Source organism: Hylobates moloch, unplaced genomic scaffold (assembly GCF_009828535.3).
Source record: "Hylobates moloch isolate HMO894 unplaced genomic scaffold, HMol_V3 SCAFFOLD_16, whole genome shotgun sequence".
Taxonomy (NCBI): domain Eukaryota; kingdom Metazoa; phylum Chordata; class Mammalia; order Primates; family Hylobatidae; genus Hylobates; species Hylobates moloch.
Genome location: NW_026652291.1, coordinates 33,960,747 through 33,986,634, shown reverse-complemented (window position 1 = coordinate 33,986,634; position 25,888 = coordinate 33,960,747). Strand labels below are relative to the sequence as shown.

The 25,888-nt window shown below is 40.3% G+C and overlaps 1 protein-coding gene and 1 non-coding gene across 12 annotated transcripts in view; both read left to right on the top strand.

The window, feature by feature from the left end:
- The window catches only part of SIPA1L1 (signal induced proliferation associated 1 like 1), a 425,147-nt gene that overhangs the window by 62,871 nt on the left and 336,388 nt on the right, over positions 1 to 25,888 (top strand). The gene's annotated exons all lie outside the window — the stretch shown is intronic.
- LOC116456459 (small nucleolar RNA SNORD56) lies at positions 12,570 to 12,640 on the top strand. Its single transcript, XR_004244687.1, has one exon. It is a non-coding gene; the product is annotated as a small nucleolar RNA SNORD56 (small nucleolar RNA).

The following is a 25,888-nucleotide window of genomic DNA, read 5'->3' as shown; positions in this document are numbered from 1 at the left end:
AACGATTTCTGTTCTACACGTGGAGAATTGTCTTTTATATAGAGGAAACTACTTAACCAGCATCATAACCCTTTGTTGCTTAAGTTATTGGATTTTGTGTCTTTCTTGTTTCGTGAGCCATTAAAATGGTTGGTTTTACTGTGCTTAACATTTAAATAAAAACCTAAGGCAGATGCTTTTGGTATGATTCAATTTGTTATGCTAAAGATGAATCCAAGTTAATTTCTAGAGTATCAGTATGATACGAAGACATTGCATTTCATCTTCCTTTTGGATAAAAGCCAAGACAGATCACTCTGCAGAGCAAGGTGTGTTGTTAACTGAGATATCAGTGCACAGCACATACTTCATACAAGGTGTTCAAATATTTGAATTTGTGAGAAACGACTCTAGTGTGCAGAAAATGGCATTTATTGAGAAGGCCTAAAATATGATTTTTAATTTTCCCTAAGTCAGTAGATACTGCAAAATACTTTGTTCATTATTGTTCGTTTTAGGATAATGTACCACAAGTTTGAAAAAGTAGTGCAAAAATTACTCAATAAAAGATACAGACTCAGGTTTTTGTCAAAGCAGAACCTACCGCCTAGACTTTAATTGACCCAAGCTACAAACAAAGAAGTCTAATTTATCTTATGTATTTGGGAGATCATTCACAAGGAATTATCTACAAAATCACATGAATATTATTATCTACTGTGTGTACATTAAGGATTTAAGAGTGCATAGCTTCTACGCATACTGTAGCTTTTCTTTTCATAGCCTGGGGAAATGCTATGAATGCACCTAACTGAGATTTTAACATAATTGAAGCTTACCCTTTCCGTGTCAAATTCCAGACTCTAGAGGCACTTTGTTGGCCCACACGTCACACGTGCTCTTCTTTTTTAATAGGATAACTTAGGATCTGCATGGATAGAGAGAATGAGAGGCTAAAGATATTTCCTGCAGAAGATGGTAGAAGCTTAAATACACAATTACATGAGTGACAGTCTGAAAGTCTCTGAAAGTGGTTCTCAGCCCTGGCTGAACATCAGAATCATCTGTGGAGCTTTAGGATCTTAAAGCTAGCCAGATTTATTTGTTTTTAAATCAAAACCCTCCCTAGTGCTACGTACATTTTAGCCAGGATTCAAATTCTTCATTTAAGAGCTTTCTGAGGTTTCTTGATTCTGTAGTCATAGTGTGTCATATGTATTTTTTACCACCTTCCCTATATAAAGAGGTTTTTAGTTTTTATTGTTGTTTGGTAGAGATAGGGTCTTGCTATATTGCCCAGGCTGGTCTCGAACTCCTAGGTTCAAGCATTCCTTCTAGCTTGACATCTCAAAGTGCTGGGATTACAGACATGAGCCACCGTGCCTGACCTGTTTATTAGAATTGATTTCTGATGAATCGCCAAAGATTTGTTTGTCTGATTGTTTCAAAGATAGGAAGACTTGATAAAGGGTGAGATAGGGCTGGTTCCTCTGCAGGAAGTCCTGAGGGAAACAGACCCCTAGGAGATGAGTAGGTAGTTGTAACTAGAGAGAAGAGGGGACAGTGGGTCAAAGCTTAGGGCTTTTAAGAGGAAAGAAAAATGAGTTGTACAAGGCATCTGTCTAGATGGCTCAGTGGGTAATAGATTTAACTAACTGGAAACTGCATTCCTTCATAGTTTCTATGTTTCCCTTTTGCCACCTTTGACTAGTTAAGGAAGATACATGATTGATGATCGTTGCTCAGAAAATCTTTTACTTCTATTTGGATTTCTATTTTTAAGATAGTACCATTTGTAGGAAATCTGACATCTCCTTAAAGTGGTAGTTTTTTCCACCACTGTTTTTTATATTTTGTGTAGTCTTAGACATAGAAGGGCACTTTAATCTCCCATTTCAGATTTCCTATAGATTGCAGGGGATAAGTGAGATGTTTCATGTTTAGGAATATTGAGTATATTTTTCTTCATTTCTTTGGTAATAGGCAGTGTTTTGTGGCATACTTCTCAACCTTTTAATCAATTGGACTAAAGTGTGTGGTAATGTAGGTAATGAGTCTTTGTGTTCCTCACATTTAATAGAGACTCGTCGTCAGGAGCTCACCCTTTCCTCAGTCTGACATGCTGACTGTCAGTGTGGTGCTGTGTTTCATCATCTGAAGGGCTCGGAGGAGAGTGGGAAAGGGAACAGTTAATATTCAGCGGACAAGTGCATTTGCTGGTACTAGTTTCTGATTTTCTAGTATTACCTGTAAATATAAGTCCTTTGTCACATGTTATCAAGATTTCCATCTTTCCAAAAAGGAGATTAGAAAGTAAATGCAATTTATGAAGATTGGGGTAGGATGATAATTTGTAATTTTCTTTGGGACTGAAACTTCTTATCCAGCATTCCTTATGCTTATACCATTCAAATAAAGTATGAGAGTGAAAAAATGGTCCAGAAACCTGTTTGATAAAACCTGACTTAAAATGATACAGCTGTTTCATCCTAAATGAGTTAAACAATCCAAATATTTTCCCCTCTGATTATAAAAATATTTATTATAGAAAAATTGGAAAGTACAATAAAGCATGAAGAAGAAAATAAAAATCACCAGTAATCCCATAACCCAGCAGCAACTGCTATTAATATTTAAACTATTTCCTTTCAGGATTTTTGGAGGGAGAGGCAGCCATACTCTTGTATCCTGTTTATGAACTTAATATTATGAGCATTTTCCCATGTACATAGCTATTCTTCAAAAACACGGTTTTTATTGGTTGTTTTGGTGCCCAAATATTTTTCTTTAGTTTCAATGTTATTTAAAACACCATTCATAATCCCAGCACTTTGGGAGGCCAAGGGAGGTGGATCACTTGAGCTCAGGAGTTTGAGACCAGAGCCTGGACAACATGGTGAAGCCCTGTCTCTACCAAAAAAAGAAGAAAAAAAAAATTAGCCGTGCATGGTGGCATGTGCCTGTGGTTCCAGTACTCGGGAGGCAGGAATGGGAGGATCACTGGAGCCCAGGAGGTGGAGGTTGCAGTGAGCTAAGATTGCACCACTACCCTCCAGCCTGGGTGACAGAATGAGATCCCATCTCAAAAAAACAAAAGCAAAAACAAAAACCCCACCATTCAGGAATCTGCTTGCGTGTCCCTTCCTCCATGACACCTTTTCTCCACAGAGGAAGTGAAAAAAATCTCCACTGGCCTTCAATAGAATGTTGATTTTGTTGCTGCGGTGACAATATATCTTGCTTCATGTAATTTTTAAATATATGTATCTAATTCTTCATCTGACATTTATTGAACCTTTCCTTTGGAATAGACACTATACTAAGACTTCACAGGACAATGACAGTGGAAAGGAAATTGAAACAAAAAAAAAAGCCAACAAAAATTAGTTTTGTGCCTGTATTCAGTATCTTTTTTTTTTTTTTTTTTTTTTTTTTTTGAGACAGAGTCTTGCTCTGTTGCCCAGGCTGGAGTGCAGTGGCCTGATCTTGGCTCACTGCAAGCTCTGCCTCCCAGGTTCATGCCATTCTCCTGCCTCAACCTCCCGAGTAGCTGGGACTACAGGCGCCCGCCACCACGCCCGGCTAATTTTTTGTATTTTTAGTAGAGATGGGGTTTCACCGTGTTAGCCAGGATGGTCTCGATCTCTTGACCTCGTGATCCACCCACCTCGGCCTCCCAAAGTGCTGGGATTACAGGCGTGAGACACCGTGCCCGGCCGCATTCAGTATTCTTAGTCTATAGGCTGGGAATGTAGACGTTACTTAAATAATCACACATATAAATGTTAAATTATAACTGTGATACGTGATTTGAAGGACAAGTAAATGCTGCTTCTGAGAACAGTTCATATGAACAAGGATCAGGTGTTTTATTTGACAACAGATTTAAAATGATCCAGGTCCTGTACTTCTGTAAAGGTCAGTGCTAGCCAAGAAATAGCATGTTCTGCTCCGAGAACTTAATGTGCCTATGGTACTCTACCATGGTTAGAGAACATGGGGGTTCTTTTTGTCTTCTTCTGACCAACTAGAGTACATTCTAAAGAGTGACTCTCTAAGGACAGTACATTTTAAGGAGAGAGGGAGACAGTTTCAGAAAGGAATTCAAGTGATGCCAGGTTAGGAGGACTGTAGCAAGTGATTCTTAGGAAAGAAGGCACAGGGAGGACATTGTGGTTGTCCAGTGTGTAGCAGTAGGTCAAGGTGTATTGAGCAGATTCTTGCAGAGGTGAGAAGTAGACTGCTGTACTGGTTCCCTTTCCATTCTAAGATTCCATGCTGTTAAAGATTATGTGAAGCCATTCAGCATCAGGTGGGTGTAAGAGGACCCTGAGGATGATTTTCAGCCTCTGTCCATTTAGATTTGGAGGAAGAGTATCCACCCATTCTCCCTGCCCTCAAGTCTCAACTGTCCAAGCAAGAGGAAGCCAGAGAGGCTTGGAGAGCGCAGGAAAGCTACAACTCCCAATACCCATTATCTCCTGAGGACAGACAGGCTCCAGTGCAGGCAGATGCTTCAGGAGTTCCCTATAATCTGTAGGATGGAAGCTGAGTGCCTTAATATGGCAGAGGCCCTCTGGATGTGGCTTCTGCCTTCCCTGTTGATCACTTTCTTCTCACTCGCCTGTCACCGAGCCTTGTTTGTTCTAGTGGTAGTGAAGTCCTTGCATAATGTGATTTCTTGCCTTTCAGTGCCCTTGCTGTTTCTTCTCCTTAAACATTCCTCTGATTTGCTGAATACATTCTTATTTTCCTTTCAGGACCAGCTTAAAAGTTAACATCTGTAGAGTTTTTCTGCTTTGCTCGAGTTAGTTACTTCATAACACATACCTCTGTTACAGTACTATTGAAACTTTTTTTTTTTTTTTGAGACGGAGTCTCGCTCTGTCGCCCAGGCTGGAGTGCAGTGGTGCAATCTCGGCTCACTGCAAGCCCCGCCTCCCAGCTTCACACCATTCTCCTGCCTCAGCCTCCCTAGTAGCTGGGACTACAGGCTCCTGCCACCATGCCTCGCTAATTTTTTGTATTTTTTTTAGTAGAGACGGGGTTTCAGTGTGTTAGCCAGGATGATCTCGATCTCCTGACCTCGTGATCTGCCCGCCTCGGCCTCCCAAAGTACAGGCGTGAGCCACCGTGCCTGGCTGAAACTTTTTATTTAGCTTACCCCCCAGACCATAAAATCCTTGAATACAGGGACAATGTATTCTGTTTAACTTTTCAGTGCCTGAAAGCTCTCAATAAATGGCACATTCTGGGCATTCAGTAATTTTTCAATGAATGAATATAATTCTCACTTGCCTTACCATATTGATACTTTATTGTGGCTGTGGCTTTGGAATTTAACATCATGAGATATAATAAATACATAGTTGAACTTACTGATTGGTTGATTTCAACCTTTGAAGTGTGTAAGAGTGTACTTTTCTTGACTCTCATTAAATATTCCAATAGAGAGGACATCAATATATGGAGGGGCATTCCTAGTTTCTACAAGACCACGTTGTATTTTGGATTACCTTCTTTTAATAGTACTCCTTAAAAATTGTCAAGTTATTATAATATTTTCAATAAGAAACACATCTTAGGTCTAAAAAAGGGTAAACTTAGGCTAAGGAAAATTTAAGTAATTGTGTAAAGAAAGATGATATTAATATGCATTTGAAAGTGCAGGAAATCTGTGGTAAGAAATGTTCCAAATTAAATTGGGTGTACACTATGGACAATTAAAGAACAGATTGTGTTCTGATATGGTGTGGAGCTCATAGTTTGCCAAAGCCGATTTGTAAAATCTTACTGGACCACACTCATGCTAGCAGGACTTGCTTTAGTAATAGCTTTGTGGCTGGGCGTGGAGGCTCATGTCTGTAATCCCAGCACTTTGGGAGGCTGAGGCAGGAGGATCAGATGAGGCCAGAAGTTCAAGACCAGCTTGGGCAACATAGCAAAACCCAGTCTCTATCTTCCCCACACCCCACCAAAAAAAACTTTAGCCGGTATTGGTGGCATGTACCTGAAGTCCCAGCTACTTGGGAGGCTGAGATGGGAGGATCACTTGAGTCTGTGAGGTCAAGACTGCAGTGAGCCATGATCATGCTACTGCATTCAAGCCTGGGTGATACAGCAAGACCCCATCTCTAAAAAAATAAAAAATAATAGCTTCGTAGTTCAGTAACACCAGTGGTCTGGTTATCCAGGGCTGATCAGATCCTGGAAAATCTGATACGCTTAAACAGAATTTTTTGAATATTGATGTCTACTAGAAAGTCACTTGTTAACAAGCAATGAGAGGTAAATTTTCAGGCAGACAAGTATTTGATAGTAGAATAAGCAAATCCTGTTCCTAGCTGGCTAGATTGCTAGGGCAGCATTGTTGTCTTCAGAAAGCTTCTTGGGATGTATGCACTATCAAAGCCAGCAAGGGCGGAGGAAGGTGTTGACTTGCTACCCACATTTTCTTCTTTATCCCCTGCCAACATATCAGCCTAGATCTCTTCAGAGAGTTGTTCTACTGGGCACTCATCCTTTCTCTCATAGCTTCTGGCTGATTCTAATCAAAATAGGGTGTGCCTGTCCTATTACCCTAAATAGTTTAAATTTCTCCATTCACCAATTAATTATACAGCATTAATTTCCAAATGTCCTTTCATTAACTGGAAGCCCCTATTACTATTATTTTGTAGCTAGAAAATGGTTTGTAAAATGGTTTGAAGTTACCAGAATATTATGTCATTCATCTCCTGTTGCATTTATGTATTATTCTCTAGACTTGATGAATGATACTCAGATCTTGTTCATAAGAGAGAACTATCTTGCTTGAGAAATGTCTCTGGTGTGACCGTCTTCCTTTGTTCAGACCTTTTCACCTATTCTCCAGCCTCTCCTGCTATATACATCCTTTGTAATAATGTTCATTTAAAATCAGCAGTGAATAAAATGACCTCATCCAAAAACAAACTGTTTAACTGTGTATTTGAGTTTGGTGATCTGGAATCGTGTTTGAATTAAGTGATGTGGATTCCTATTGCAAAAAACATTGTAGATACCCCTGAAGTTTGTAGTTGAATAATGTACCCAGGGTACCATCTAAAGTTAAGATAAGCTTAAGGTGACCTGCTACTGACTTCACCTGGTGAATAAGCAGTAAGGAGAAGGATAGTTAAAATAATTTGTATGATTTGTTTTAATACTAACTCAAAAGAAGAAGCTATATTAGAGCTTGTTAAAAAATTATTTTCATCATTTCAATTATGGATAAAAAATTTGGGTGTTATTTTCATGTTTAATAATGGGGCTGCATTATATAATATGATGCTATTGAAATAAGAAAGAGAAAATGTATAAAGGCATAATTATAGCCAAATGTGCAGTTATTTTGGTCTCTTAGTTTGGAGAGGACCCTTAGGGAATTTTTCTTAAAAAGAGTTTGTAATGATTCATAATTTCATCAGATCTACAAAATACACTTCAAATACTTTCAAGAAAGAAGCTTTGACATAATAACAAAGAAAAACATGCATAATTTTGGCAAGTGTGAAATTGTCAGCCACAGAGGATGTATTGTTTTGTTTTGTGTTTCACTGGACTGGCAGAGTCGAGTTTCCTTTTTGAGTTGTACATAGGCTCATACTATGACTGTTTATGCTGCTAACGTAATATGATGAGTGAGGCTTTGGGATTGATGGTTAAAAATGAGGCTGGGTGTGGTGGCCATGTCTGTAAATCCTAGCATTTTGGGAGGCTGAGGCAGGAGGATCATTTGAGGCCAGAAGTGTCAGACCAGCCAGGGCAACATAGCAAGACCCTGTCTCTACAAAAAATAAAAAACAATTAGCCGAGCGCAGTAGGGCTTGCCTGTAGTCCCAGCTACTGGGGAGGCTGAGGTGCAAGGATCACTTGAGTCCAGGAGTTTGAGGCTGCAGTGAGCTATGATTGTGCTGCTTTGCTCCAGCCTGGGTGGCAGAGCAAGACCCTGTCTCTTGAAAACTCAAGAGCTGGTCCTGCTGTAGACCACACTAGGATTCCTTTCACTGAGACTCCTCTTGTGGGCTTGAAGACCAGGACTGTGTCAGCATCAGTGTTGTTTCCCTTGGCCCAGTATATGGAGGGATTTATATTTATTAAGTATGAAAACTATGCGCCAGGTACTTGCTAGAAACACTATATATGTTATTTTAGTTAAGGCTTTTTACAACTTCAAGATTAAGAAATTAGTCTACATGTTTCAGCCACCGAGTAGTAACTTGCCCAGGGACAAAGTAAGAGTAAGTCTGAAACTTGGCTTCCCATCCAGGTCTGATGATGGAGCTCATGCCTTTTACACTCCACTGTGATGTCCTGTGCTCCTTAGAGAAGGGAACATAGTAGCTTGGAGACCATTTCTTGTCCTCTCTTGCTTAAGGTGTCAGGATCTCCTTCTGTATGCATGGTCCAGATCATTTAAAAAAAAAATATCCTTCAGCCTTCTAGCCACTTATCCATTTATGCATGCATCTGGTAAATATTTATTGAGGACTTATTCTGTGCCAGGTACTGTTCTAGATCCCGTAAATATGCTGGTTACCAAGCCTTCTCTGCCCTCTTAAAGTTTATACCCAATTATCTAAAGACTTATTATATAGTGAGTTTGGGGAGGAGGGGAGTGTCTGGGTTCTGAAATCAGTTCACTTGGGTTTCTCAGCCCAGTGCCAGACTTTTAGTAGACCCTCAATGTGTTAGTTTCTTTTGCCTCACTTATTTTTACCTAATTTTTATGCTCCTGGCCAACCATTGTCCCCTGTTTGTTCATTTACCCTTGTACTTTGACTTGTTGACTTGGGTTTGTGTGTTTTTTTCTCAGTTCAAGATCAGTCTGTGAATCTTTAGAAACGAGCATGTCCTGCAAAGCAGTTTGGTCCAAGTGGTCAGTATCTGAGGTTGAATATTAAGAAGGTGATATGGTAAAACTGATATAATTTTTTGCTAAAAAAATTTTTTTTTTGCTTTTAGGCATTAACCCTAATTACATTGTGTATCTATAATTTTATGTTGTTTTGAGTAGCATTGTTAGTGGTTTATCATGTTATATTATGCTACATGTGTCATTTAAAAAGGTTTACTATATTTAAAAATGCCATGTAATGAGTTAATGCTAAAACTCATTAACAAGAGCATTAAAATTAGATTCTATTATAAAATTCATTGAGCAAATGCTATTCATTATGGAGAATCTTGAGTTACTTCCATTTGTGGAATGTTTCTTCTGTAGAATATCTTATATTTTTTGATAAATTTAAATTATTTACTGACTTTTTTAAGGTAAACTAAATGGACAAATTTCAAAATGCCCATTTGGAGCTGAGTCTCTTTCTAGGACTGGCCTCTGTGTGGCTAATGGATGATTCTGACTGTTGAAGATAACTATTAATAACTTCAAAGGTCAGTCAAATGTAATTTTGATAGAAACACTGTTTTTGAGAATAATGTATTTATTTTATGATGGTGCAATTTCTTTCTTTGTGAGAGGTGACAGCGTGCTGGCAGTCCTCACAGCCCTTGCTCGCTCTTGGCGCCTCCTCTGCCTGAGCTTGCACTTTGGCGGCACTTGAGGAGCCCTTCAGCCCGCCGTTGCACTGTGGGAGCCCCTTTCTGGGCTGGCCAAGGCCGGAGCCGGCTCCCTCAGCTTGCAGGGAGGTGTGGAGGGAGAGGCGCGAGCGGGAACCGGGGCTGGGTGCGGCACTTGTGGGCCAGCTGGAGTTCCGGGTGGGCGTGGGCTTGGTGGGCCCCGCACTCGGAGCAGCCAGCCGGCCCTGCCGGCCCCGGGCATTGAGGGGCTTAGCACCCGGGCCAGCAGCTGCGGAGGGTGTACTGGGTCCCCCAGCAGGGCCAGCCCACCGGTGCTGCGCTCGATTTCTCGCCAGGCCTTAGCTGCCTTCCCACGGGGCAGGGCTCAGGACCTGCAGCCCGCCATGCCTGAGCCTCCCACCCCTTCCGTGGGCTCCTGTGCGGCCCAAGCCTCACCGATGAGCGCTGCCCCCTGCTCCACGGCGCCCAGTCCCATCGACCACCCAAGTGCTGAGGAGTATGGGCACACAGCGCGGGACTGGCAGGCAGCTCCACCTGCAGCCCTGGTGCAGGATCCATTGGGTGAAGCCAGCTGGGCTCCTGCGTCTGGTGGGGACGTGGAGAACCTTTACGTCTAGCTCAGGGATTGTAAATACACCAATCGGCACTCTGTATCTAGCTCAAGGTTTGTAAACGCCAATCAGCACCCTGTGTCTAGCTCAGGGTTTGTGAATGCACCAATCCACACTCTGTATCTAGCTACTCTGGTGGGGCCTTGGAGAACCTTTATGTCTAGCTCAGGGATTGTAAATATGCCAGTTGGCACTCTCTGTCCAGCTCAAGGTTTGTAAACACACTGATCAGCACCCTGTGTCTAGCTCAGGGTTTGTGAATGCACCAATCGACACTGTGTATCTAGCTACTCTGGTGGGGCCTTGGAGAACCTTTATGTCTAGCTCAGGGATTGTAAATACAGCAATTGGCACTCTGTATCTAGCTCAAGGTTTGTAAACACACCAGTCAGCACCCTGTGTCTAGCTCAGGGTTTGTGAATGCACCGATCCACACTCTGTATCTAGCTACTCTGGTGGAGCCTTGGAGAATCTTTATGTCTAGCTCAGGGATTGTAAATACACCAATGGGCACTCTGTATCTAGCTCAAGGTTTGTAAACACACCAATCAGCATCCTGTGTCTAGCTCAGGGTTTGTGAATGCACCAATCGACACTCTGTATCTAGCTACTCTGGTGGGGCCTTGGAGAACCTTCATGTCCACACTCTGTATCTAGCTAATGTGGTGGGGACAGGGAGAACCTTTGTGTCTAGCTCAGGGATTGTAAATGCACCAATCAGCACCCTGCCAAAACAGACCACTCGGCTCTACCAATCAGCAGGATGTGGGTGGGGCCGCATAAGAGAATAAAAGCAGGCTGCCCGAGCCAGCAGTGGCAACCCGCTCGGGTGCCCTTCCACACAATGGAAGCTTTGTTCTTTTTCTCTTGCAATAAATCCTGCTGCTGCTCACTTTTTGGGTCCACACTGCCTTTATGAGCTGTAACACTCATCGCGAAGGTCTGCAGCTTCACTCCTAAAGCCAGCAAGACCACGAACCCACCAGGAGGAAGGAACAACTCCAGACGCGCTGCCTTAAGAGCTGTAACACTCACCGCGAAGGTCTGCAGCTTCACTCCTGAGCCAGCGAGACCACGAACTCACCAGAAGGAAGAAAGTCCGAACATATCTGAACATCAGAAGGAACAAACTCCAGACCCGCAACCTTAAGAGCTGTAACACTCACCGCGAGGGTCTGTGGCTTCATTCTTGAAGTCGGTGAGACCAAGAACCCACCAATTCCGGACACATTTGAACAACAGTATAGCCATCTTCTCCAGTCCTTCAAGCCAAGGATTTTAGTTGACTTTGGCCCCATTTTTCCTCCATCACGACATATAATTGTTTTCCGTGTGTTGTCAGTTTTATCTCTTAAGTCTCTTACATTCATTTCTTTCTTCATTCCCACTACCCCAGTTCAGATCCCAGTCATGTCTCACCTCAAAAATTGCAGCAATCTTATTACTAGTATTTCTTTATATATATATATATATACATATATATATGTATAGTAGTATCTTATTACTAGTATTTATTCAGTATTTTTCCTCTTTCAGGCTGTCTTTCACAATACTATTGAAATTTTTTTGGGGGGTGGGTGGGGAATAATGTTTGTGTGTGTGTGTGTGTGTGTGTGTGCACGCGCACACACATACAGGCACATATGGTTTTGACTGTGACAATTTCTAATAAACCTTTTGATAGCTGCTCACTCTCTGCAGGCTAAGTTAAGCTCCTGAGCAGGTCATTTAAAAACTTCGTGGAATCCTTCCAGCCTTCCAGTGCCAATGCCTCAGTCTCTCTCCTTGCCCTTCTAGTTGCTTCCAGCAATTGAACTATTTTCTTCGCAGTTTGGTTGTTAGTGGAGTAGTGCTTTGTTGGTATTATTTGCCAAGTATTCAGACTTTCTTTTGTTCAGGCAGCCTTTTAATCATAAAGGCCACTATTTCATCTTGTTTGTACATCTTATGTAAGTGAGGCATTTTTAGCATCTTAGGTGGCAAAGTTTGTGTTCTACTTTTAATTGACCTTTATAAGATGTGACAAATTCCCACATAGAGTTTCTTTTTTTTCTTGAAAGGTTGATGGCCTAACTGGAATTAAATAACAAAAAAAAAATTTTTTTTTTTTTCTTGCGACGGAGTCTCGCTCTGTTGCTCAGGCGGGACTGCAGTGGCGCTGTCTCTGCTCACTGCAACCTCCGCTCCCGGGTTCACGCCATTTTCCTGCCTCAGCCTCCCGAGTGGCTGGGACTACAGGCGCCTGCCACCGCACCCGGCTAATTTTTTGTATTTTTGTAGAGACGGGGTTTCACCATGTTAGCATAAATAACCAAAATTTAATTGCATTTCTTTAGACTAATTTTCAAAGGTTATTATGTTCCTCCAGGTATTACTTGAAAGTTCTGAACTATTTTTGTGCATAAAATTATGTTTTCACTACAATCATGGCAATATTTTTTGTCAACAGCAGTTCACCTAGTGAATGTTGATACTTTGGGTCTGAGTGAAAATGAATTGTAGCATTTTCTTTTGCATTAATAAATACCGTACTCACTTAAACTACCTGATAGAATGACAAGTCCTCCAAGTTTCATTCAGATTAATGTATTCCCTGTATCTAAAAGTGGATAGTTTACACATGAGCAATGACTCTGAGTGACACACTGACTGACACTCTTGGGATGCTGAGATTTGATGATCATCTTTGTAATCTCATAATGATTGATAGCACCCAAGTTCATGGATGCCAGAAATGATGTAGAAGTAGGCACCTGAGTTCTCTGGCTTTCTGAAGGGTGAGGCCAAAGCTAGGTGACAGATACCAGATGGATAGTAAGGACAAAGTAGAGCTTCGTGGTCTTTTGCTGTCCTTGAAGTGGTACCTATTTACACTTTGTGTCCTTGCTGCTTTTTACATATCCTCCTCTGTGAATTAGGTTGTGAACTTTTCAAAAGGAAATTCAAGATCATCATGATCTTTGGAGCTCCACAGCTTTTTGCCCAGAACCTTATACCCAATAGATGTTTCATAAGTGTTTGAATTAAAGTAAATACATATTCTTAAATAAAGTCATAATTGCACTTTAATTAAAATCTAACCTGTTTGGCTGGTGAGGGTGGAGATAGATCTCAACTTTCATTGAGGAGTGGCAAGTAAGTTTAGCACTTACTTTTGAGAATAAGGAAACATACAGCTGAAATCATGTCATTTAGGACTGACCACTGTGATGCTCATAACATGTTCCTTGATGGATATTCAAGTCCTGTTTCAGCTGTGAACTTCTGCTTTTCAAGTTTTTGTTTTGTCACTAACCAAATGTTTCTTAAATTCTAGTGAAGGGAAGAGGGAGGCAGTTGATGATGTTTGTATTATTCACCCCATCTGTTTCCTATAAATGAGAGCAGTTTCCACGTAGTGCCTTTTGCCTATGTTGTCAAAAGCAGCATACAAATGTGGGCTCTGGTTTTTTTCAGTGAGAAGAGAGTTAAGAACGTACTTTTGTTGTTGTCGTTGTTTTTGAAACAGGGTCTTGCTCTGTTGCCTAGGCTGGAGTGCAGTGGTACTATCGTAGCTCACTGTAACCCTGAACCCCTGGGCTTAAGCAATCCTGACATCTTAGCCTTCTGAGTAGCTTGGACCACAGGTGCACACCACCATACCTGGCTAGGTTTTAGAATTTTATTTTGTAGAGATAGGGCCTTGCTATGTTGCCTAGGCTGTTCTTGAATCCCTGGCCTCAAACCGTCCTCTCTTCTCTGCTCCCAAAGTGCTGGGATTACAGGTGCAGGTATAAACCACCACATCTTTTCTTCTTCTTCTTCTTCTTATTTATTTTTATTTTTTTGAGATTCTTGTTCTGTCACCCACGCTGGAGTGCAGTGGCGCAGTCTCGACTCACTGCAACCTCCACCTCCCGGGTTCAAGTGATTCTCCTGCCTCAGCCTCCCAAGTAGCTGGGATTACAGGTGTGTACCATGACACCTGGCTGATTTTTGTATTTTTAGTAGAGACGGGGTTTCACCATGTTGGCTAGCCTAATCTCTAACTCCTGACCCCAAGTGATCCACCTGCCTCGGCCTCACAAAGTGTATTTTTTGTATTTTTTTTTAGAGTTGGGATTTCACCATGTTGCCCAGGCTGGTCTCAAACTCCTGGGCTCAGTCTGCCTGCCTGCCTTCACCTCCCAAAGTGCTGAGATTACAGGCATCAGCAGAGCTACCAGACCCAGCCCAGGAACTCACATTTTAAAGATCTGAGCTTGCCATTAATATATCTTCTTGTCATCTTAATACCAAAAGTGACTTTTCTGGTGTGAAAAGTAGGTGGCATACTTTGTAAGGTGCCTTGAGAACCTGTGCTTTTCTCTGGGGGATTAGGACTATCTGTTCTGGAATTGTGCCATTTCAAGAAGTAAACCTACTTATTTTCATTTTAAAAATGGTTTGAAGGCATCCACATAAATCATCTCAGGGGACTTAAGACTATTTTGGCATCATTACATAAAGCATTTTTTATTTTTTTATCCTATCGTATGGCACTTTTTATGAATTCATGCTTTGCAAAGGAGCAAATCAAATCTTAGGGAATGTTTGGTATTCATGTCAGCAGTGGCTGCCTTGGGTGGTCAAGCGGCACAGATAAGGCTGGAGGGATGTTGAGATTGTATGTATGTGTTTTAATTGATTCAGATATACTAGGATGAATGAGTGTTGCATTAACCTGTATAATCTATACATATATACATATATATGTTAATATGTAATATATGTTAATATATACATACTAAACATTACTGTTTTTAATTTTAAAATATTTCAAACAAACTGGAAAGGATAAGGAATAATATAATGCCTTCCAGCTTCATCAGATCTTAATGGTTTGTCATATTTGCTTCAGGTCTTAAAACATTTTGGAAAAAATTGAAGCTCCCCTTTTCTACTCTCCTGATCCTGTGCTTCTATTGGAGTGCATATCACTTGATGGCTTCTAAGACAAATGCTAAATTCTTGTCAGATTACGCAGTGAGTAGTAGAGTGGTGGTTTCCTTTAGGGAAATGAAATTTATGCACCTCCCATTTTCAGGTTGTGCTTGCTGCAGCAGCCTCCACAACGAAGGAGCAGTGCTTCCAAAGAGGTTTAGTGAGCATGATACGGGGTCATTGAGCAAAATGAGAAGAGTATGTATTTTGAAAAGTAAATTTGATTGCTTGTGGGTATTCATGGTCTGATTTGTTGTTTAGCTTAAGCAACATTTCAGAGCCACTAAGTAGTTTGTTCAGATTACTGTTAATCTGCTCAAATGCCCGAAGAGTCACTAAAACTGATGTTTTTCCAAGAAGATTTTGTGCTGTAGTTTCCAAGGGTGTTCTTCTCAAGTTACACTGACTTGGCTGGTTTTAGTAATTTTCCTTGAACATTGCCTCCAAGTTATGGGATTCTGAATACCTCTGTTTTACTTTCTTTATTCTTTTTTGGATAAATATAAAATAAAAAGGCTGCTTTTTTTTTTTTTTAGTGTTACTTAAAAGCTGTCTGATTTAATTGTATGACATATTTTTCTTTGTTGTTCGTCTGTTTGTTCAACTCTGCAGTTATATTAAACTTTATCATGTTTTACAATCAGAATTTAGTTTTGATAGGTTCCAGAAAACAGAAAGAAATATACCTGTCCTGAAATGTAGCTTTTTTGTGTGTGCTCTAAAACATTTTCTTTATATTGCTTTCCTCAGTTAGTGTTCCCATTTAACCCAATATTTTTAGCAAAAGTTACGTTTAATTAAGGCAGATAGGCATAACTAAAAATGTAAAATGTTAAATGAATGCTAAGAAAAAAATTAATTTTTGGTAAGTTATATATCATAATTAAGGAAAAACTAGAAAAATAGAAATAAAAAAATTTACCGGTAATCTGATCTCTCATAAATATAAGATTTTTGGCCAGGCGCGGTGGCTCACGCCTGTAATCCCAGCACTTTGGGAGGCTGAGACGGGTGGATCATGAGGTCAGGAGATCGAAACCATCCTGGCTAACACGGAGAAACCCTGTCTCTACTAAAAATACAAAAAATTAGCCGGGCATGGTGGCGGGCACCCGTAGTCCCAGCTACTGGGGAGGCTGAGGCAGGAGAATAGCGTGAACCCGGGAGGTGGAGCTTGCAGTGAGCCGAGATTGCGCCACTGCACTCCAGTCTGGGTGACAGAGCGAGACTCCGTCTCAAAAAAAAAAAAAAACAAACAAAAAAAGATTTTTTACTTGTGTGTTGTTCCAGTTTTTTTCTGAAAAAATATAAAAAACACATTTTAACAGTTTGTTGTTAACAACATGCATTTTTATGTAGCATCGTCAACAGTAAACTAATAATTTATAAATTACTCCTAAATTACAATTATTGTAAATACTATAAGGTAGAGGCAGCATAATATAATGGTAGAAACTTAGGCTTTGTATCAAGCGACTTAGGGTGGGATCCCTGCTTGTCCCGTTATTAAGTTAGCTGTATGACGTTGGCCAAGTTACTTAACTGTTAGAAGTCTTTTCTGAAATAAAAAAAAAATATGGCTAATAATTACCTTGCAATAGTATTATAGGAATTAGATGAAATAATGAGTCTCATTCATTCATATAGTGCTCGGAACACACTGAAAATTAACTTATTATTGAGAGGCAATATATTAATGGCATTGTATAAAAAAGGCAAGGATTTGGAATAGGATTGTCTTGAGTTTAAATAACAGTGCCACCACTTCTTAATTTATCTTGGGTAAGTTTTTTTTTTTTTTTTTTTGAGACAAGGTTTCTCTCTGTCTCCCAGGCTGGAGTGCAGTGGCGCGACCTCAGCTCACTGTAACCCCTGCCTCCCAGGTTCAAGTGATTCTCTTGCCTCAGCCTCCTGAGTAGGTGGGATTACAGGCGTGAGCCATCACACCTGGCCAATTTTTGTATTTTTAGTAGAGACAGAGTTTCACCATATTGGCCAGGCTGGTCTTGAACTCTTGTCCTCATGTGATCTGCCCGCCTTGGCCTCTCAAAGTGCTGAGATTACAGGCATGAGCCACTGTGCCCGGTCTTGGGTAAGATTTAAAACTTCACTGATTATTATACTCCTTCCTAAAACAGAGATAATGCCCATGTCCTAGGATTGTTTTATTGGGTATATGAGGTAAAGAATATGTGCCTGGCATATTGGAGATACTATCATTATTATTTATAAGGGAAATTACTTAATTGGAAGACAATTAGATATTTTGCTATTTAAATTAGTATCAAGGAGGAAGCTTCTAGATGTCCTAGATTTTATTTTTACTATTATAGTAGTATTTGTGGTTATTGAGGACTGTGTGAACAGTTTTATAACTGCTGCTCTCCTCCTCTCCCTCCACATTTGGAATAGGTAGCCATCTTTAAAATAACATGTAAAGAGGCATGTTTTTGAGAGACCTTCACATGAATAATGAAAAGCTTCTGAATATAATTATATATATTGAAATATGTGCCCCTGTTAATGTCACTCATATGTACATTGTAGATCATCTGTCTCCATTCTTCTTAAACTGGGTATCTTTCATAGCAGTGCCAAACAGACTTTTCATGTACTTCTCTGCTTCAATATTTTCTTTTTGAGTTTAAGTTTTAGAAGTACCAATTCATATTCCTTGTTTTTGCTAGCACAGTGTACCTATTAGTTATTTACATATATGTATAATGAGTTTGAAAAATGTTATATAAAAGGAATCTTAGCCGGGCGCGGTGGCTCACGCCTGTAATCCCAGCACTTTGGGAGGCCAAGGCGGGTGGATCATGAGGTCAGGAGTTTAAAACCAACCTGGCTAAGATGGTGAAACCCCGTCTCTACTAAAAATACAAACAAATTAGCTGGGCATGGTGGCAGGCGCCTGTAATCCCAGCTACTCAGGAGGCTGAGGCAGGAGAATTGCTTGAACCTAGGCAGCAGAGGTTGCAGTAAGCCGAGATTGCACCACTGCACTGCAGCCTGAGTGATAGGCTGAGACTCTGTCTCAGAAAAAAAAAAAAAAAAAAAATCTTAAACATACTGTTTTCATGTTCTAGTTTTTTAAAATGGCTGTCCTTTTTATCAGTTTATACTTCAGTGTTAGATCATAGAAGCAGTACCCTTCAAAATTAAATTCTGAGTAATTTTATTGTGAGGTTATAGAAAATGAGCTTGTGGATGGGTGAATTCAAGCCAGCTGTGCAGCTTGTCTGAGTTGATGGTCTGGTTTGTAGTCTAGTTGCCAGTCCCAGTCCTCTGCTCACACTTCAGTATGATCACTGTATTTCCTCCTGTAGGCCACCTGGTGCCTTGCTTCTGAAACTACTCTTTTATGTCTGTTATAGGATGAAGCTTACTTTCCCTTGACTACACACACACACACACACACCCACCCACCCACCCACCTCACAGTGAAGAGACTGTTTTGGTTTCAGTTAAAGTCAGTAATTAATACTTAAAATTTATAGATTCATGACTTTTGCCAGAAAGCTAAAAATTCTGTTTTGAAGGTTGGCACTCAGGGGTGTAACTATAGTCAACTTTTTCTAAATTTGCGTTGGATTGGCTTGCTTAAAAATAACTTTGGTAACCAAAAAGCATTCTTTTAGTATTTTAGGATCAAGATGAGGTAAAGGCAACTCAACTTTTATCTGAAAATTTTAAAAGCATGTCTGGGCCAGGCGCGGTGGCTCCTACCTGTAATCCCAGCACTTTGGGAGGCTGAGGTGGGTGGATCATCTGAGGTCAGGAGCTCGAGACCAACCTGGCCAACATGGTGAAATCCTGTCTCTACTAAAAATACAAAAATTAGCTGGACTTGATGGCAGGCGCCTGTAATTCCAGCTACTCAGGAGGCTGAGGTAAGAGAATTGCTTGAACCCAGGAGGTGGAGGTTGCGATGAGAAGAGATTGTACCACTGCACTGCACTCCAGCCTGGGCTACAGAGCCCAGGGTTCTGGGGAAAGAACCATTTTTCCCCTTCAAGTTTATTAAAGAACAAAGTATTTTCTGATTTCACTTAAGTTATAAATTTTTATTGTAAGTTTCCATACTAGGGCCAGCCTCACAGTAGGCATGTATTAACTATTAACTTGTTACAGGTCTTGAATTACATTTAGCATTGCAAGGGCTTCCATTTAAATTCTATTATTTGATCCTAACAATAATTTTGTGAGTTAGGTAGGAAAGGACTTCATTTTACAAAGAACTTAGTAGAATTCCTTGGGCACCATTAAATGATGATTCTGGGGTTTGAATTTAGGACGTCTAGCTCCAATTCCATACTTCTTGTGCAGCGTCATGCTGCTTTCCCATACCGATCTGCAAATGTTTTGGTTCTTGGTATTGTAATAATTGTTCATTTATTCAACAGAGTTTTTAATGAATGCACAATTTTAAACTGTAGGCATTTAAGGATGAATAAAAAGACAAGGTTTCCACCTTGAGGAAGACTCAGTAAATAAATAAACAAGTAGCAAAAGTAATTATTGTGCCTATGGTAACAATGATTGGTACATAGTAGGTGCTTAGTAAATGCTTATTGCACAAATGAATGAGTGAGCAAAGTTGTAAAAAGGTAATAACAAGTGAGGGTAGCTGCTTAAGTAGATAGATTGACCAGGAAAGGTCCTTCAGAGGAAGTGACACCTAATCTAGGCAAAGAGCATTTTTGGCAAAAGGACCAGTGCAGGCCGAGGACCTGAGGCACGAAAGAACTTGGCTCATTGGAAGGCATCAAAGATGGCCAGTGGAGCTAAAGTGAGTATGCTGGGGAGACAGAGGTTCCAGATGAAATTGAAGAGAAAGAACTAATCATGTAAGTCCTTATAGACCATAGCAGGAAACTTGGCTCCTACTCTAATGTTGGGGGACAGTTCTCCACTTGTCTCTTGTGTTTCTACCTTGACTATCTTTCTTCTGGATGATCTTTTCAAGGATGATTTGTATAGTGAATGGCCTTGGAAGAGAAAGAGAATGTCCCTTCTGGGGTAAAGGCCAGGCAAGCTGACTGCCCATTACAAAAGATTTCTGTTCACTAAGCTCAGAGTTACTCTACTGTGACACAACCTGCTGTTGTGCCGATGTCATCTTGTTCTCTTTGTGTCGCCTGGTGGAAATTGAGGCTTAAGGGACTAGCACCAAAAAATACTGATACTTTGGCCACTGCTACTGCTGTAATGACGTCCTTTGTCTCTGACCCTGGAGTCTCATGTCTTCTGCAGGCATCCATATAACTGTGTGGCAGGCTAACTTGTTAGCTCACATGTAGGGCAGAATTTTTACATTCTTCACATTTCTTGACATCCGAGGCCATGGGAAGATGTTAGAGGCTTTTAAGCAGGGGAATAATAAGATGTAGTTTACTAACCTTTTAACAAGTCAGTCTGACTACTCTGTGGAAAATGATCATGGGTAGAAAGAAGATAACGAGGAATCGGGGGTAGCTGTCTAGTCGAGAGATAATAGTGGCTTCAACCAATGTGAAGACAGTGGAGATGGAGAGAAGTAAAGGAGTTAAGATGGTCTTTGGGAGATAAAATTTATAGGTCTTAACAGAATGGATGTGGGGGTGTGAAAGAAGAATGTAAATGAATTGTAGGTTTTTGGCTTGAGCAACTGGGAAGATGAACTTCTGCTGAGATGGAGAAGCCTCAAAAATGAAGATATCTAACCTATAAAAATTTCTAATATGCTGTATATATTGCAAGGATATAATGATTATATGGGTGCCACTGGCATCTTGTCATCACTTCTTTGGCCTTTTTTCAGCCATTTCATTTGCTTGTCTCTGTCTTTGTAGACATTTTATGTTTAGAATTTCAGGGACAGGAAGAATAAGAATTTTTATGACTTGGGGTCAAAGAACCATTGGGATGTGCTTTTCTGGGAAGAACACCTTTCTTGTGTCTTCATGGGTTGTCAAATCACTATTTAAGTTAAGAAATACAATTCTTGTGGTCCCTTGGTAAGAGGGTTGCCTCAATAACAGTAAATTAGATTACCTTGGGGGGATTTATTTTTTAATAAGCCATATTGATTTTTACCCAAAATTCATTATCTAGGAGTTTACAAAGAAATTCTTCAGTATGTTTCAGGATTTTCCCTTTTTTGAAGTTGAAGTAATATATTTTTTCTTTTCTTTTCTAGATTTTAAGTTTGTTTTAAAGCTAGGCTATTCTTTAATTTTCAAGGATAATTGTTAGTTGTGTTGGGACCACTTAAGCTTAATGCAGTAGGATGAACGAAACAAATGCCTGGGGATGAATTTATTTAGCATTCTTCATTGAGATATTCTTTGGGATAACTTCTTATCTTTATAATGCCAGATGCTGATTTCATTAGCACCTGATCACTTTTCATAAAGAAAATAACTAAAGTAGCTGGGCTTGGTGGCTCACGCCTGTAATCCCAGCACTTTGGGAGGCCAAGGCGGGCAGATCACCCGAGGTCAGGAGTTCAAGACCAGCCTGGCCAAAATGGAGAAACCCTGCCTGTACTAAAAATAAAAAAAATTAGCTGGGTGTGGTGGCGCGTGCCTGTAATCCCAACTTCTCGGGAGGCTGAGGCAGGAGAATCGCTCAAGTTCGGGTGGTAGAAGAAAGTAACTAAAAAGCTTTTAGTAACAAATACTCCTCACCTTGAACGATTGTCTGTTAAATGCTTTCCATTTTTATCTAGTGAGATTTATTTCTGATTTTGCTTCTCACCTGCTTATTGTATTTAGAGGATGAATTTACATGCCTTGGCTTTGATATACTGTAGACAGTTTTAGGCTGCAACACGAAGTTTCTGTGAGTTTTGAATTTTTCTCTTTCTTTCTTTCTTTCTGTTTCTTTCTCTTTCTTTTTTTCTCTTTCTCTCTTTCTCTTCTTTCTCTCTTTCTTTCTCTTTCTCCTCCCTTCCTTCCTTCCCTCCCTCCCTCCTTCCTTCCTTCCTTCCTTCCTTCCTTCCTTCCTTCCTTCCTTCCTTCCTTCTCTCCCTTCCCTTCCCTCGCCTCCCCTCCCCTCCCCTCCCCTCCCTTCCCCTCCCTTCCCCTACCAGGGTCTCACTTTGTTCCCCAGTTTGGAGTGTACTGGCATGATCAGGGCTGACTGAAGCCTGGAATACCTGGGCCCCAATAATCCTCCCACCTCAGCCTCCCAAGTAGCTGGGACTACAGGCATGTGCCGCCACACCTGCCTAATTTATGTTTTTTGTAGAGACAAGGTTTCACCATGTTGCCCAGGCTGGTGAATTATTTTTATGCCACTTTGTGTGTCCTTTTATTTCTTTTATTCTGTAGCATTTTCTTTGGTGTATGGCCTTGTTTCTAGACTTTCTTTTTAGAAAGAAAAGGTTGACAGCAGGGGGAGATGGAGCTTAGCAGGATTTTTTGTTTTGTTTTGTTTTTTGTACGTGAGGCTAGGCTTAAAATTATGTTGGATTCCATTATATTCCACCAATGATGGAAAATCAACAATGGAAAGACTTGATTCCCTTTTAAATATAGTCTTAGAAAGGATGAATTAAGGTCACAAAATCATCTGTGCTGATCATGAGATTTTTCTAGGTGGTATGAGTTGTTATTAATGACTTTGATGGGTTCTGGAGGTACCTCTACCAGAAATGCAGTTAGAATGCAGTTATTTCTGATGTTTTGAGAAGACGATAACATTTTTCTTTGCTTCTGTTATCTTTTTATGTAGTTCTATCTTTTTAGATTTTAGAAATCAGTTTTAAAACATCCTCAGATAGTAGAGTGGTATTTAAGCTTCCCAAGTGTCTGGTCTTTGCTACAGAGAAGCATTGTTCTGCCTTCATATTCCTTTATATGAATTCTTCAAAGAGACTCAAATTTTGTCACTAATTTCATGTTTCATGCTGTGGGCTAAGCAGTTTATAGTTTTACCATATTTAGGCTATGTTTAGAATTTTACGAATGGTTTGCTGGTCTTCTCTCTCCTGTCCCCCAATTTCAGAATAAAAGAGAACAAAAACAACTAGTAATAAGATTTTCCCAGTGCCTTTACTTAGTAACTGAATTGGGACTGACTTGGTAGCCTGTGGAATGTGATGGGGACTCCCGCTTGAGGATTGTTCACATTGCTCTTGCAGTGCCAAGTAGAGCCCAGGTTTGTGCCTCCACCCCTTTCCCCCTTTCCTTGCTTTCAGGAAGATGTTTTTTCTCCCCTGGTTTTGGAACTGCGCTTGCCCTTACTCTAAAACCCTCTGGGAAATGGTTTAGAAGTACAGTAAGAATCTTTTCCTTAGAAGCCACCAGTTGGTTCAGAATCACAGCTGCATTTCTCCTGCCTGTCTGTTCTCTGTGTTGAGGAAGGGAGTGAGCAGGAAGAGGCTGGAGTCAGACAGGTGTGGGCTTGCATCTGAGCATTTGCTTATTAGTTGTGTGACCACAGGCAATGGGCTTAACCTTTTTAGGCCTCAAATCTCTGATGTAAAATCGGGACCCTCCTAAAGACCTCCTCATGGTTTGGTGGGGCTCAGATCTTGTATGTTGAGGAACTTGTGCTTAGCATTTGCAGGTTTCACTTTGAAGCTACTGTGTGTTCCCCTGTGATCCCCTCCTCCTCTTTCCCTCTGGAAATAACACTGTCCTGAACTGCAGATTCAACATTCTCTTGCTTTTTAAAGTGAGTATATCTGTAAGTAATATTTTCTTAGTTTTGCCCATTTGGGCTCTGTAAAAATGGTATCTTCTTACATGTAGTCTATAAAGGTGCCTCATCAGAACCAGGTGAGTGTAGAACTCTTGGCTCTCCACTTGGCCTTTGATGATGGGATGTGGGTGTGGGGTTGAAGATTTTTTTTCCGTGGTGTGGCTAGAGTAGAGCGGTTTTTGTTTAAAGCTTTTTGTTTTGCCAGGCCACCCCCTTATGGGTCCTTTGGTTAGAGAGACTGGCTCTTTCTGATACAGGATCACAGGTAGGGAACGCATTATATGACATATGGTGTGAGGGATAAATCCAATAAATAAACATTGACGTTAATGGGAGCCAGATTTACTACTCTTACAGGGAAGGGAAAGGTGAAAACTAGGTTTCACCTTTAGTAAAAGGTTTGGGTCCTTTTGGAGAAAGGACCTTTTAGTAAAAGGATTGGACTAATCGGAGAAAGTCAAATCTGGTCTGTAAAGTAAATGACTATGTAACATCCGTGTTAATTTCTGGTTTTTGATGGTCATCATTATTGTAGTTTTGTAGGAGAATGCCCTTGTTTATAGAAATTACTCACTGAACTCTGGGAGTGATAGGCCATCACATTGGTTACTTACTCTCAAATAGTTCAGGGAAAAAAAAGTTATCTGTAGTGTTCTTGCAACATTTTTGTAGGTTGGTCTGAAGTTATAAAGTAAAACAAAACAAAACTTTTCATAATTGACTTAGTAACAGAATTGTTAGCTTATCAAAGTCATTTATAAGGTTTACGGGGCTTGCTTTTTGGGCTGCCTTGTCTTGAAACTACCCGACCATGGTGGCCTTCCTGTTATTATACATCTTGATTTGTCTTTTGGTATGCTGTTTTTTAATATTTATAATCATCACATTAATACATTCTTGGCTCATTATTTCCTTCATCTGTTTTGCCTTTGTGCCAAACTGCGGCTTTGAATGGAAAATGTAGTTTACAAAAATATGGCACCTCATTGTATTCAATGACAATATTGTATTTAATTTTAACTTACTTTGTGTGTGCTATTCTTTTCTTCTCAATCTGCTGGTGAACCATTAAAGCAATTTCTTTCTTTCTTATTTCTTCACACTATGTCTACCTTAGTACTAAGCGTATTTCAGTAGGCTTTTAGTTTACTTTTCGAAGTGCTGGGCTGTTGATTGCCTGTCTTAGAATTTCAAATTTTCAGAAAGTATAAGCAGGGTGAGGGGCATTTGGTAGAGTGGTGGATGTGATGCTCTAGCTAATTCATAATCTAGTCAGCTCACATACATATTTGTGAATGGTTAGCCCCTAAACGTTTAGGGTTAAACATATGGGTTGAGTTTTCCTTATCCAAAATGCTTGGGACCAGAAGTGTTTAGGATTTTTTATTTTTTTTGGATTTTGGAATATTCATAGTATACTTACCAGTTCAGTATCCCTAATCGGAAAACCTGAAATCTGAAGTGCTCCAATGAGCATTTCCTTTGAGCACTGAAAGTCACGTTGGCACTAAAAATGTTTCAGATTTTGGAGTATTTCCGATTTCATATTTTCAGATTAATAATGCTCAGCCTTGGATGAAGATGGTTCTAGTCCACAAAATTGTGTGAGTCAGGGTGGGGGGTAAGGATAGCTATAGGGAGAAGGTTCATTGTCGGAATAGTGTTCTTTCTGTGAGAACATTACATGCAAATTGTCTCTTTGGTAGAATCTCCCCTTTTCCTTTGGTACAGAAAACCATAGGTTAAATACATAGAATTCCTTCGCCCCTCCCTCCATACCTGTCTTTCTTTGAGGCGACTTAGATTCATCATAGGGCTTGTTTTCCTTAAATAGGCTGGAGGTCAAACTTCTTTTTAGCAGTTATACTAATTTTCATATTTCTCAGAATGATCAGGGAAAAGAACTTTTGAAAACTCAGGGTGGTAGTTACATTGCACTTTGTATACGCCCACGCATCAGACTTTTCTTCAGCATTTTGTTTTTTTTCTTGCTGCTTGTTACAGTGTAGGTGGCCTTCTCCTGATTGCTTTTGACAGGAAATTGAGCAACCTTTCTTTTTTGGAACTGAATATATTTTACTGCT